The sequence below is a fragment of the Bos indicus genome, chromosome 8 (genome assembly GCF_029378745.1).
Source record: "Bos indicus isolate NIAB-ARS_2022 breed Sahiwal x Tharparkar chromosome 8, NIAB-ARS_B.indTharparkar_mat_pri_1.0, whole genome shotgun sequence".
Taxonomy (NCBI): domain Eukaryota; kingdom Metazoa; phylum Chordata; class Mammalia; order Artiodactyla; family Bovidae; genus Bos; species Bos indicus.
Window position 1 is genome coordinate 64,716,445 of NC_091767.1, and position 15,363 is coordinate 64,731,807.

Here is a 15,363-nt window from a genome sequence, read left to right on the forward strand (position 1 = left end):
CACCATGGACAGTGACCGCAGCCACAAAATTAAAAGACACTTGCTCCTTGGAAGGAATGCTATGACAAACCTAGACAACATATTAAAAAGAAGAGATGTCACTTTGCCAACAAAGGTACGTACAGTCAAAGCTATGGTTTTTCCAATAGTCATATACAGATGTGAGAGTGGGACCATAAAGAAGGCTGAGTGCCGAAGAATTGATGCTTTTGAACTATGGTACTAGAGAAGACTCTTGAGAGTCCCTTGGACTAAAAGGAGATCAAAACAGTCAATCCTAAAGGAAATCAACCCTGAATATTCATTGGAAAGACTGATGCTGAAGCTGAAGCTCCAATACTTTGGCCACCTGATAAGAAGAGCTGACTCACTGGAAAAGGCCTGATGCTGGGAAAGATCGAGGGCAGGAGAAGAAGAGGGCAACAGAGGATGAGATGGTTGGATGGCATCACCAACTCGATGGACATAAGTTTGAGCAAACTCCAGGAGATAGGACAGGGAAGCCTGGCATGCTGCATTTCATGGGGTCACAAAGAGCCGGACACGGCTTAGAGACTGAACAATTAGTTCATTAAATTCTCACAACAGACCTATGGTGGGTTAAAATGCTTATGGCAACTTCTTACAGATTGCATAGTTAGAAAGTGGTAGAGCCAGAAGTCAAAGCTAGATCTTACTGATTTCAGTGCCTATCTATGGTAGTTTTTGCTCTATGCTATATTGCCTCTTCTACTGACAGCTGTTACAGGTTGTATATATAAGCATGCTAGAGTGACAAATGTCATTCTAGAAAAGGTAAACACCAGTCTTTTTCCCATTAAAGAGAACCAAGATAGCTCCTGCAGGTGTGCAAAGCTGATAAATCTACCACCATAACTGCTGTCATACTCAAAAAGAACTTTAGCTTTGGGTTGAAAAGAAAGAACATCTTTGGTTCTGTGGCAGTAGAAATTCAAGGTTCCAACTCCACCATGTGCAATCCTGGTGATGAGCACAGAGCATGAGAGTCAGGGTAGCTCTTCTGTCTTCCCATTTAAGAGTTCTTATAAGCACATTGTAAAGTTGTTCTGAATCCTCAGCACAGAGGTAGCAAATAGGATGGCGCCTGGCCAGGTACCAAGGAAATGTTGATGGCAGAAATTTGAAGTGAACTAAAAGGTATCTGATGCAGATCTGGGGAGAAGTTAAAGTAACTTGGGTTTCCCTGGTGGATCAGTGGTAAAGAATCTGCCTGCAATGCAGGAGACCCATGTTCAATCCCTGAGTTACGAAGATCCCTTAGAGAAGGGAATGACTACCCACTCTAGTATTCTTGCCTGAAGAATTCTATGGACAGAGGAACCTGGTGGGCTACAGTGCATGGGGTCACAGAAGAAACAGACACAACTGAATAACTAACACTCTTACTTCAATAAAGTAACTTGTGATCCAGTGAAAAGTAACCTCCAGGCACTCTTGGCTTACACTTCAGACAGTTTAAGGGGGTCATTCTTTTTAGAATGTGGCCCCAAAAGGATATCCATGGACAGTGTCTAAGTTTTTGAGTCAGATAACAAGTCTGACCTATCAAACCAAGTCTTCATCCACAGAGCCACCCAATACTTCCTCATAGATGCCAGATTCTTTGGCTAGGAATACCTCTGAAATGCAGGACATCCCTTCCTAAACTTAGACCTAAGAGACAGCAAAGGTCAGAGGCCAGCCATCTCCTTGCGGGTTATGAATATGGATTGCCAACAGCTGTGGACACACACACACACACACACACACACACACACAGAGACATCGGTAGAGAGAGGTGTATGACTGGCTTTGATTTCACTCCAAGGATAAGTTCTACCAACTGAGAAAAGTATTAGAGGTTTTAGTACCAGTTCAGTGTGAAGGGCTCTTCTGAGGCCTCCTTGGAATTCAACCAAGAAAATAGTCATTCCATTCCATCTCCTGGGCAAGAGGCCAGAACAATCGCTGACCCCACTTTACACTGAAGCCTATGGACATCACTGATGGCATTCCCATCTGCTTTCACAGCAGGAAAAAGGATAACCAACCATCACAAAATGCTCTGAAACACAAAACATCTAATAAAACGTCCACCTTTTTCTAAGGTCATTTTTAGTTTCAACAACCAAAAAAAAAAAAAAAAAAAATGTCTAGAGAATTTCTAGTCTGGAATAATAAAAATAATCTGCCTATGGCTGAGGCAATTCTATCTGTTCTGTCTGTGGCTGTTAAAATTACACGTGGAAATGACACAGAAGACTTGTGATCCTTTTATTAGGTCCCTGATAATGATTACTGAAATTCAATATAAAGCTATTATTTGATTCTGTCCCAAAAGACAAATAAGAATATTACTTCACTACTACCTTTCAGGGAATTCAACCTTTCTTGGGGATCTGCTAAAAAACCTGAGTCCTCAGAAATTCAGTCTCATCTTAGTAAGATGATTTATAAAAACTTAAGGGACTAAGTCTTGAGATCTGGAATAAATTAAATACTTTAAAAAATATTTTAAATAATGTTCTCATTCCATTGCTTAAGATGACTGATTACTCCTGAATGTATCATAGTTTCCCAGACTATCTTCCACAACTGTAACCTTCACACTGAAAACTGTTTCTTTCATTATAGAATATGCACTATGACAGCTGAGTTTCTTTTAGATAATAAGTTAATTGGCAGTCATTTTGTAAAAATCAAACATTTAAATATTTATATACAAAATTAGAATTATTTATACAAAATTAGAATTATTTAGAGTTTTGAAAAAATATTCTTACCCAGCACAGACACTATAGTTTGAGGAATATTCCTGAGTCACTTCCTATGACTCACTGACCAGCTATCATATTTGTTCAACATACACAAGCACTGATCTTTGATCAATTTTATATTTTTTCCAGATTAAGTCAGATTTCAGATTTAACCGATTCTCTAAATTAATCTTATAATCAACTGTCACATCTCTTTTCATGTAGAAAGAAGGGGTGGAGGTTGGAACTCCAACAGATCCATGAGTAAGTTGCTTGGAATTAAATTCTTTATTTGTAAAATAGTGTGGGTGGGGGAAGGAGGAACTCTTTGAAATTCTTTGAGTACTACTACTTGAAATAGTTTTCATTTTCTTGATTCATTTCTCACCTCCTCGTCCTTATTTGTCTCTTTATTACCACTCAAAAATCCTCTCATTCACCTCTTATTAATTCCTTGTTCCAAACTCTTTAGTGGCCTTTCAAAAACTTTCTCTTCCTCTATGTTCCTAAAATCCCCAATCACAAGACTCTATTTCTAGCCTGCTAATATTCTGAGAAAATAGAAGACAGATGAGGTATTTTTCTTGTTATTTCCTTTCTCTCCCTGTCTTAATTCTTCTGTATTGGAAATTGTATTCCTCCTTTTAATCTTTGGCTCCAGGGTGAAATGTCTCTCTGTGTGATAAGTGTTTTCCTCTTTACCTTTACACTTGATCCCAACCACCCTCTGCCCCCACCACTGCCAGGCCATTTCCTTATGTCCTTACTCCTTCACTTCTCTTCCTTGAATTTTTTCATCTCTCCTGACCAGTCTTATCCTGTCTACCAGATAGACCCAGTCTTTAAAAATAAATAAAATTCTTCTATAGACCTTGCCCTTCCCTCGAAGTTTCCTCTTCTTATCACCTCATCAATTCTCAAATTATTAGAAGATAGGTCTACATTTCTTCCTATTTTTCTTCACTAGCCCTTACCCACAAATGCCTTCAAGGATAACAATGACCTCTTACATGTCAAATCCAACTTCATTCTCTAAAGTTTTTGCAGTATTTAACACTGGGAATGACTTTGCCTCCTGAAACCCTTTCTTCCCTTGGTTTTCTAACCCTGTACTATCCTGTTTCTCCTAAGAATCTCCTGGCCATGCCTCCCCTGTGTTCTTCCTTCTCCTGTCCTATGACACCAGGTATTCCCCATGGTTTTACCTTTGGACCACCTCTTTACATCCTCTCATCCTATCCTTTGATAATCTAGTTCTTTGGGGCTTTTTTGACATCTGGGTCACATATTTTCACCTGACAATCTCATTCATAACACTAGGAACTCCTCAAAGGTACAAACTATGTTTTATTCACTCTTGAACATCAACTCCCCACCTTCACTATCAGTGCCGGGAACAGAGGAGCGGGAGGAACTCAGTGAAAGTTATCTAAGCTGAACTAAACAGTATTTCCCACCAACTTCTGAAACTAAACAGACAGACACAAAACCAAACAGCTGTCTGGCCTTCCACAACCCAAAACAACCAAACCTAAACTTCCCGGTTTCCTTTAATAACATTACCCACTTCTAACCTCCAAGCCTTAAAAATCTCAGTTTCAACTCTGACATGTTCTTTTTCCTTGCCCCTTATAGCCAATAAATTACCACGTGTTATGATTCTTCCTTTGTTATGTTTTTATACCTGTCTATACATTTAGCTTCTTTCTTTCTTACCTTCAATCCAAGGCCTTAATTTCCTCCCGCATATCTTACTGTAACAGCTTCCCAACTCAGTGTCTCCATCTCTCCTACATACTCCTTCCAGATTAATCTTCAGTTAACCCATTCCTAATGGCACTACTCTGGATCTCAAAATTAGTTAATATGTAGCCTCGGCCTTCCCCTAGCATCCAAAGCTCTTCATAATAAGGCCTTCAAAATACCTATATGCTTAAAAGGCTAGAGATCTACTCAAGTTATTTCAAGAAAAGGAAACATTTCAAAGAATGCTCACTGATCAACTGAGAGTTATCAGAAAACAAGAAAGCTCTAAAACTGAACCACTCTCTCTTTCTATCAGTGCCTCTGCTTCTCTTTTCAGTTTCCCTTCTCTCTATTGCCCTACTTCCTCTGGTTATTCATGGTTTCCATTCCATCATAGACTCAGCTAGCATACAGCACAACACGACCACTCCCATGCGTGCACATGTGCTAAGTTGCTTCAGTCTGTCCGACTCTTTGCAACCCTATGGACTGTAGCCCAGAGTGGGTTGCCACGTCCTCCTCCAGGTGATCTTCCTGACCCAGGGATCAAACCTGCATCTCTTACATCTCCTGCATTGGCAGATGGGTTCTTTACCACTAGCACCACCTGGGAAGCCATGACCACTCCCAATACCTTCTAAACCTTGGCAACTCTCTCAACTCTCTGTTCCCACTGCTAACTGGATCAGTCTTTTGATTTCCCAGTTCCAAATCCTAGAGAATCCAAATGACCTAGTCCATCTTTCCAGGCTTTTACTTCCTTCAGTTCAGTTCAGTTCAGTTCAGTCGCTCAGTCGTGTCCGACTCTCTGCGACCCCATGAACTGCAGCACACCAGGCCTCCCTGTCCATCACCAACTGCTGGAGTCTACCCAAACTGCTGGAGTCTACCCAAACCCAACATATCCATTGAGTTGGTTATGCCATCCAACCATCTCATATTCTGTCATCCCCTTCTCCTCCTGCTCTCAATCTTTCCCAGCATCAAGGTCTTTTTAAATGAGTCAGCTCTTCGCATAAGGTGGTCAACGTATTGGAGTTTCAGCTTCAACATCAGTCCTTCCAATGAACATCCAGGACTGATCTCCTTTAGGATGGACTAGTTGGATCTCCTTGCAGTCCAAGGGACTCTCAAGAGTCTTCTCCAACAGTTCTCAAGAAGTTCTCAAGAACTTCTCCACAGTTCAAAAGGACAACTTGTTCAGTATAGTAAACCAGGTAAGTCTCCACTGGCAAAGGTCTTAAGGCTCTGCTTCCATCATCTCTAACTAGTACTCAAAATGGAGCTATTACACTCAGACTCCTATCTCTTGCCCCCTCCTCACACCTCTCTCTACGCTCTACCTCCTTTCCACTCTACATTTCTCCTTTAATCTCTCACTCTCACTCTCTACTTCTTCCTTTCCTCAAACTTCATTTCTGGGTTTTCCCTCTCTCTCTTAGGTTCCTAGTGGCTCAGACGGTAAAGACCAGAACAAGTAGGCTAAACATCTCCTACTCAACACAACACAGTTTTCCTAATTCTTTCATAGCATCATGGGCTAATAAATTGATAGTCAATAAAAAAAACTTACTACAAGCTCATTATATGCTAAGCTTTGTGCTAGGGAATTTAGGGCACCTCTCTTCCCTACATGTTCAACAAAAATACCGAAACTCTAAATAAAGACAGGATTAGTACTGCTTCCCAGGCAGCACTGCTGCTGGTGCTGCTGCTGCTAAGTCGTGTCAGTCGTGTCCTACTCTGTGCGACCCCATAGATGGCAGCCCAACAGGCTCCTCTCTCCCTGGGATTCTCCAGGCAAGAGTACTAGAGTGGGTTGCCATTGCCTTCTCCACCAGGCAGCACTAGTGGTAAAGAATCCACCTGCCAATGCAGGAGACTCAGGATTGATCCCTGGATTTGGAAGACCCCCTGGAGAAGGAAATGGCAACCCACTCCAGAATTCTTGCCTGGATAATTCCACGGACAGAGAAGCCTGGTGGCCTACCATCCTTGGGGATGCAAAGAGTCAGACGTGACTGAGCGAAGAACACTTCCACTTTCACTTTCCTCTCTCTCTCTTACCACTCTTCCCTCCCCTTCCCCCATTCACATAAAAGAACTAAAGTGAGAAAGGAGTATGTTTCTCGTTCTTCCTCTGTTTCCCTATTTGAAGAATCACAAATTCTACCCTGTAGGTAATAGAAATCTGGTAACAAAGATATCTAAGATATTTTGTTAGATATCAAAATGTCAGCTAATATTTTAAGTATAATTCAGACTAAAGTATAAGTTTATCAGAAGTTCATGAGCAATTTTCTCTTTGCATTTGAGTGACAGTCCATTTATTTATTTTGATTTTCAATGGTAAGCTAAATGTATAACTGTGTCCTCTGTTTCTACATTTATTACACCCCCTTTAAAATACTTTGTGTAATGATCATTATGTAACTTTAGTGTCTACTCACATAGTGCTTCCTTCTGCAATCTTTACCAAAATCAACCCCTCTCTCCCAAATAGTAGGTATTTGGTGAACATCCGCTATCCTAGTTCAAGGCTCTGTACTGATCAACATGGGTCTCTGTGCCAAAGAGTAAACAATATAATGTTCATTTATTGGGAGTAGCTCTATCCAAATAGCATATTGAGAAAAGTTCAAGTGTACATAGTACATGAACCTTTGAACTCTGAAAAATGTGGTTTAGAATCCCAACAAATCTGGTTTTTGGAATGGACATTCCAATTTCCAGTCAGAATGAAGATATTATAAGAAAACCCTGGAAGGAGAGGATGAGATTTGTCTATCTTAGATGAATATCAACAAATGGAAGAAAATGCCAGAAATCATTGGCTAAAAAATAGTATGTCAAGCATTTGGATTGTACAAGCAAGTCTTTATAGACAATTTAAATTTCAAAAAAGTTTGTTCAAAATTATGCTTAAGACATAATAAATCCCCAAAATACCACCTTAAAAATAGTCATATAAATTAGGATGGTGCCCACAGGCCTAGGACTAAAGTAAAACCTATTGGCCAATATTTGCTAATGCACCAAACTGCTGAACAGCCTTAGCATATAAGTACATAAGAACCAGAACAACTAGCTTAAGTATCTCCCACTCAACACAGTTTTCCTAATTCTTTCTTCACAGCATCATAGGCTAATGAATTCATAATCACTGAAAATACTTACCACAAGCCCACTATATGCTAAGCTTTGTGCTAGGGAATTTAGGGCACCTCTCTGCCCTACACATTGGACAAAAATATCAAAATTCTAAATAAAGACAGGATTAGTATTGCTTCCCAGGCAGCACTAGTGGTAAAGAATCCACCTGCCAATGCAGGTGACGCAGGTTCAATCCCTGGATCAGGAAGATCCCCTGGAAGAGGGCATGGCAATCCACTCTAGTATTCTTGCCTAGGAAATTCCATGGACAAAGGAGCCTGGCAAGCTACAGTGCACTGGGTTGCAAAGAGTCAGACATGACTGAATGACTTACAGTACAATATTGTCTCAGGCTCTGGTTATCAATAACTGGAGATGGCATAGCTCTGTTATCAATTCTACTTTTGTTGAAATTTTGACTTTTTGTTCATCATGGATTTTTCACATTAATATTTTAAAATATTGTATTAAAATGTAATATAATCTTGATTATTGACTTTTTTGATGCTTTTGAACTGGTGTTGGAGAAGACTCTTGAGAATCCCTTGGACTGCAAGGAGATCCAACCAGTCAATCCTAAAGGAAATCAGTCCTGAATATTCATTGGAAGGACTGATGTTGAAGCTGAAACTCCAATACTTTGGCCACCTGATGCGAAGAGCTGACTCACTGGAAAAGACCCTGATGCTAGGGAAGATTGAAGGCAGGAGGAGAAGGGGATGACAGAGGATGAGATGGTTGGATAGCATCACTGGCTCAATGGACATGAGTTTGAGTAAGCTCTGGGAGTTGGCGATGGACAGGGAGGCCTGGTGTGCTGTGGTCCATGGAGCTGGAAAGAGTCAGACACAACTGAGAAACTGAACTGAACTGAGCTAAACTGACTTTTTTGGTGCCCCTTTTAATTTTGCACCTTAGACAAGTTCTTCACTATTTTCATCCTAGTTTTGGCCCTATTCAGAGTTTACAACCACACAAATGGTTGGAAAATTTTTTCTGAAAAGAATCAGATGGTAAATATTTTAGTCTCTGTGGGCCACGAGTTTTCTGTCACAACTATTCAATTCTGCAATTCTAGAGCTAAAATACCATGGACAATAGTTCTTAAAAGAATGGCTGTGACTGTGTTCCAATAAAATTTTATTTAAAAAAACAGGCTGCAGACCATATTTATCCCATAGGCTGTCGCTTGCTAACCCCTAATTTATACTAAATCTGCATTCTATTGTCAATGCCAGAGAGTGATTAAGTGGTTTCTAAATAACTAAAGCCTACCCTTGAGTCAATGGCTTTAATTTAACTTGTTTTGATCAAAATTTTTCTAATATGAACTAAATACATCACTGCTTCCCCTTAAAAATATTGTTTATACAGAAAAAAATTTTAAAGAAAATTTAAATCACCCACTAAAAATCATACTATCTAACATTAATCACATTAATCACCTTTACAATTTTGATGAACTGTCTTCATTCAATTCTCACAACTAGTCTATGAGGAAGATATACTAGTATAACCACTTTATGGTTCTGAAAATGGAGGCCTAATGAGTAAATTTTCCAAGGAGACTCACACAGAGAACTGTCAGACGTTCAAGCCTTAACGTTAACTGTCAGATGTTCAAGCCTCTCTTAAGCAATGAGTGTAAACTAAAGAACTACGGTCCAAGTGTGAAACACAACACTGCTGCACTGGGTGACCAGAAAGTGCAACATCACAGGGGTAGAAAAGGATGCATCAGACCATAAGGAACTGTTGTTACCGGTAACTTGCAGACAACAGAAACAATGACAGACGAAAATTGGAACCCAACAGAAGATTGATCAAATTTTCTAATTCTTTTTGTTTCCCTGTGAGGTATTTCAAAAGATGACTGGCCTCTTTGAACTCATTAAGGTCCCTAGATTCTTAGATCATGTTGGAGGGAGGGGAAGACCTAGAGATATAATGGACTCCTTCTACTCTGGAAATTTGATGTATAGGGAGATTTCAAGTGAAAAAAAACTGAAGAGTAAACATAAGAATCTCCTAAGAACCTCCTGTGTTCTCTAATTAAAGCAAGAACTGACATGTATAGGCTTCTGTTGTAGATGAAGCATTCTTCATCTATTCATGTCTTGTCATACTAATTCTACAAAGTATAGTACTCATTATGTATTATCCACATCTTAAAATTCTTAATGAACTAAGTAAGTTATATTTTAAAAGCACTAACAATACAGTAATTAAATATCATCATCACAACTATGTATTAAGATGACGGACGTTCATGACATTCTACAGGAGATAGGGATCAAGACCATCCCCAAGAAAAATAAATGCAAAAAAGCAAAATGGCTGTCTGGGGAGGCCTTACAAATAGCCCCCTATTTGTAAAGATGAAGAGAAGCAAAAAGCAAAGGAGAAAAGGAAAGATATACCCATTTGAATGCAGACTTCCAAAGAATAGCAAGGAGAAATAAGAAAGCCTTCCTCAGTGTTCAGTACAAAGAAATAGAGGAAAACAACACAATGGGAAAGACTAGAGATTTCTTTAAGAAAATGAGAGATACCAAGGGAACATTTCATGCAAAGATGGGCTCAATAAAGGACAGAAATGGTATGGCCCTAACAGAGGCAGATGATACTAAGAAGAGGTGGCAAGAATACACAGAAGTACTGTACAAAAAAAAGATCTTCACTACCCAGATAATTACGATGGTGTGATTACTCACCTAGAGCCAGACATCCTGGAATGCAAAGTCAAGTGGGCCTTAGGAAGCATCACTACGAACAAAGCCAGTGGAGGTGATGGAATTCCAGTTGAGCTATTTCAAAGCCTAAAAGATGATGCTATGAAAGTGCTGCACTCAATATGCCAGCAAATTTGGAAAACTCAGCAGTGGCCACAGGGCTGGAAAAGGTCAGTTTTCATTCCAATCCCAAAGAAAGGCAATGCCAAAGAATGCCCAAACTACTGTACAATTGCACTCATCTCACACGCTAGTAAAGTAATGGTTAAAATTCTCCAAGCCAGGCTTCAGCAATACATGAATGGTGAACTTCCAGATGTTCAAGCTGGACTTAGAAAAGGCAGAGGAACCAGAGATCAAATTGCCAACATCCGCTGGATCATTGAAAAGGCAAAGAGTTCCAGAAAAACATTTGTTTCTGCTTTACTGACTATGCCAAAGCCTTTGACTGTATGAATCACAATAAACTGTGGAAAATTCTGAAGGAGATGGGAATACCAGACCACCTGACCTGCCTCCTGAGAAATCTGTATGCAGGTCAGGAAGCAACAGTTTGAACTGGACATGGAATGACAGACTGGTTCCAAACAGGGAAAGGGGTACTTCATGTATATTGTCACCCTGTTTATTTAACTTATATGCAGAGTACATCATGAGAAAAGCTGCGCTGGGTGAAGCACAAGCTGGAATCAAGATTGCCGGGAGAAATATCAATAACCGCAGATATGTAGATGACACCACTTTTATTGGAGAAGGCAATGGCACCCCACTCCACTACTCTTGCCTGGAAAATCCCATGGATGGAGGAGCTGGTGGGCTGCAGTCCATGGGGTTGCTAAGAGTCGGACACGACTGGGCGACTTCACTTTCACTTCTTCACTTTCATGCATTGGAGAAGGAAATGGCAACCCACTCTAGTTTTCTTGCCTGGAGAATCCCAGGGGCAGGAGAGCCTGGTGGGCTGACATCTATGGGGTCACGCAGAGTCGGACACAACTGAAGTGACTTAACAGCCACTTTTATGGCAGAAAGTGAAGAAGAACTAGAGCCTCTTGATGAACGTGAAAGAGGAGAGTGAAAAAGTTGGCTTAGAGCTGAACATTCAGAAAATGAAGATCATGGCATATGGTCCCATCACTTCATGCAAATAGATAGGGAAACAGTGGAAACAGTGGCTGAATTTATTTTTCTGGGCTCCAAAATCACTGCATTTAGTGACTACAGCCATGAAATTAAAAGATGCTTACTCCTTGGAAGGAAAGTTATGACCAATCTAGACAGCATATTGAAAAGCAAAGACATTACTTTGCCAACAAAGGTCCATCTAGTCACGGCTATAGTTTTTCCAGTAGTCATGTACGGATGTGAGAGTTGGACTATAAAGAAAGCTGAGCACCGAAGAATTGATGCTTTTGAACTGTGGTGTTGGAGAAGACTCTTGAGAGTCACTTGGACTGCAAGGAGATCCAATCAGTCCATCCTAAAGGAGATCAGTCCTTTAGGGTGTTCACTGGAAGGACTGATGTTGAAGCTGAAGCTCCAATACTTTGGACACCTGATGTGAAGAGCTGACTCATTGGAAAAGACCCTGATGCTGGGAAAGACTGAAGGCAGGAGAAGGACGACAGAGGATGAGATGGTTGGATGGCATCACTGACTCAATGGACATGAGTCTGGGTAAACTCAGGGAGTTGGTGATGGACAGGGAGGCCTGGTGTGCTGTGTTCCATGGAGTTGCAAAGGGTCAGACACGACTGAGCGACTGAACTGATTTGAACTGAACTAAACCCCATACCAAATGGATAAAGATGATGTGGAACATATATACAATAGAATATTATGCCACCATAAAAAGAATTAAATAATGCCATTTATAGAAATGTGTATGAACCCAGAGACTGTCATACTGAGTTAAGTAAGTCAGACAGAGAAAGACACATATCATATGATATCACATGTATGTGGAAACTAACAACAACAAAAAAATGGTACAAATGAACCATTTACAAAAACAGAAATAGAAGTCACAGATGTAGAAAACAAACTTATGGTTACCTGAGGGGAAAGCAGGACAGGGATAAATTGGAAGATTGGGATTGACATATATATATAACAATATAAAACAGATAACTAATAAAGACCTACCTATACATAGTACAGGAAACTCTACTCAATACTCTGTAATACCTATATAGGAAAAGAATCTTAAAAAGAGTGGATATATGTATATGTATAACTGATGCACAATGATGTACATTTGAAGCTAACACAACATTGTAAATCAACTATACTCCAATTAAAATTAAAAACACACACATACATGCCAAACTTAAGCATGCCTAGTCTGTTCAGGTTGTTATAACAAAAATACCATAGACTGGGTAGATACAACAACAAACATTTATGTCTCACAGTTCTGAAGGCTGAAGTCCAAGATGAAGGTACTAGCAGATACAGAGTCTGGTGGAGACCTACTTTCTTGTTCATAAATAGCTGTCGTGTCCTGTATCCTTATTTGGTGGAAAGAGGGAGAGAAAGCTCTCTGGGGTCCCTTTATAGGGGAATAGCACCCATTCATGAGGGCTCCATTCTCATGATCTATTACTTTCTGAAGGCCCCACCTCCTAATGCCATCATATTGGAGTTATGATTTTTTCACAAGAATGTTGGGGAGACACAAACATTCAGTCCATAACACATGCCAAGTTTTGTTTTAGTACTAAGTCCATTCTCAGATTTATTGTGGAGCAGGAAGACATGAGAAATTTCAGTGATCAAGTTTTATTTATTTGGAAGTTGTATTTTTGTTCTCTATAGCTACCAAAACAAATTACCACAAATTTGGATGGCTTAGACAAACCTACACAGCATATTAAAAAGAAAAGACATTACTTTGCCTACAAAGGTCTGTATAGTCAAAGCTATGGCTATTCTAGTAGTCATGTATGGATGTGAGAGTTTGACCATAAAGAAGGCTGAGTGCCAAAAAAATTGATGCTTTTGAACTGTGGTGTTGGAGAAGACTCTTGAGAGTCTCTTGGACTGCAAGGAGATCAAATCAGTCAATCCTAAAGGAAATCAACCCTGAATATTCATTGGAAAGACTGATGCTGAAGCTGAAGCTCCAACACTTTGGCCACCTAATGCGAAGAGCCAACTCACTAGAAAAGACCCTGATACTGCCAAAGATTGAAGGCAAGAGGAGAAGGGGATGCCAGAGGACGAGATGGTTGGATGGTATCACCGACTCAATGGACATTAGTTTGAGCAAGCTCCAGGAGACGGTGAAGGACAGGGAAGCCTGGCATGCTGTAGTCCATGGGGTCACAAAGAGTCGGACATGACTGAGTGACTGAACAACAACAAAAACAGCAGAAACATATTGTCCCACAGTTTTGGAGGTTAGACATCCAAAATCATGGTGTCAGCAGGGCTATGTGCTCTCCGAAGATTCTAGGGAAGATTCTTTCCTTGCCTCTTCCTTGTGTCCAGTGGTTGATGGCAATCTTTGTCATTCTATGGCTTGTAGATGCTTCACTCCAATCTGTGCCTCCATTGTCACATGCATTCTTCCTGTCTCTATGTCCAAATTCTCTCTTGTTATAAGGACACCAGTCAGTGGACTATAACTCATCTTAATCCAATATGACCTCACCTTAAACTGATTACATCTACAAAGACCCTTTTCATACAGCTCATAGGGTTCTCAAGGCAAGAATGCTGAAGTGGTTCACTATTCCCTTCTCCAGTAGACCACATTTTGTCAGAATTCTCCACCAAGACGTGTCCATCTTGGGTGGCCCTACACAGCATGGCTCATAGTTTCATTGAGTTAGGAGATCAAACCAGTCAATCCTAAAGGAAATCAGCCCTGAATATTCATTGGAAGGACTGATGCTGAAGCTGAAGCTCCAATACTTTGACCACCTGATGTGAAGAGTTGACTCATTAGAAAAGACCCTGATGCTGGGAAAGATTGAAGGCAGGAGAAGGGGACGACAGAAGATGACATCAGTTGGGGACGCCAGTTGGATGGCATCACTGACTCAATGGACATGAGTTTGAGTAAAATCTGGGAGACGGTGAAGAATAGGGAAGCCTGGCGTGCTGCAGTCCATGGGGGTCACAAAGAGTCAGACATGACTGAAGTGACTTAGCATGCACACATCCCATATATAACGCTGTTTACCAATCAATCAACAAAAGGGCTCCCAGTTCAAACAAACTACCTTGAAAACAAAATTTGGCAACCAACCCATTTGAAAGTTAGGAACTTTTTATAATTTTGACCAATATTCATTTTTAGCTATATTTTTCTAAGGAAAAAGCTTGGTTATTTGATACATACTATTTGTAAATACTATTAGAACTTAAAATAATCCTTAACTAAATGTTTAGCAACCAATATTAACAGACAATGATGATAATGGTAATTATGATGCTGCTGATCATGATAGCAAGAAATCTAAACAGACATTTCTAAGAATGTAGTAGCTTTCTGTTTTTATCATAAGAAGTAAAAATTTGAAGTAGATAACTGCATTCAAGTGTTTATTATTTCTTACATAACAAGTACAGATAAAGATCTGGAGCTTATGTTAAAAATAAAAAATTAACTAAAGCTCAAAATACATTCAGTAGGGAACAATAGTCTTGTAACAATGTAGGCTTTTGCAGAGCACCTTGGAGTGATGAGTCATTGTACTTGATGATCTTAAACTAGTTTACATATAATTAGAGAGGCATGGAAGTTAGGGGGCTGGTATTGTTGTTCTACATAGAAACCTAGCACCACACATCTAATAAACATTCAGAGGTTTGTATCACTATTATGTAAGAATTACAACTCTAACAGAAAAAAAATCTAGCCAGATTGTAATGATTTTTCACTTCCGTTTCTGAGTCATTTAGTGCAAATAGCAAACCAAAAATAAAAGCACAACACCAGGAAAGGAATCAAGCTAATTTTGTATTAC

At 39.9% G+C, this 15,363-nt stretch overlaps 1 long non-coding RNA gene across 2 annotated transcripts in view; it reads right to left on the reverse strand.

Moving 5' to 3' along the window:
• LOC139184578 (uncharacterized) overlaps positions 1-15,363 on the reverse strand; it is a 498,707-nt gene that overhangs the window by 436,911 nt on the left and 46,433 nt on the right. The window lies entirely within an intron of this gene.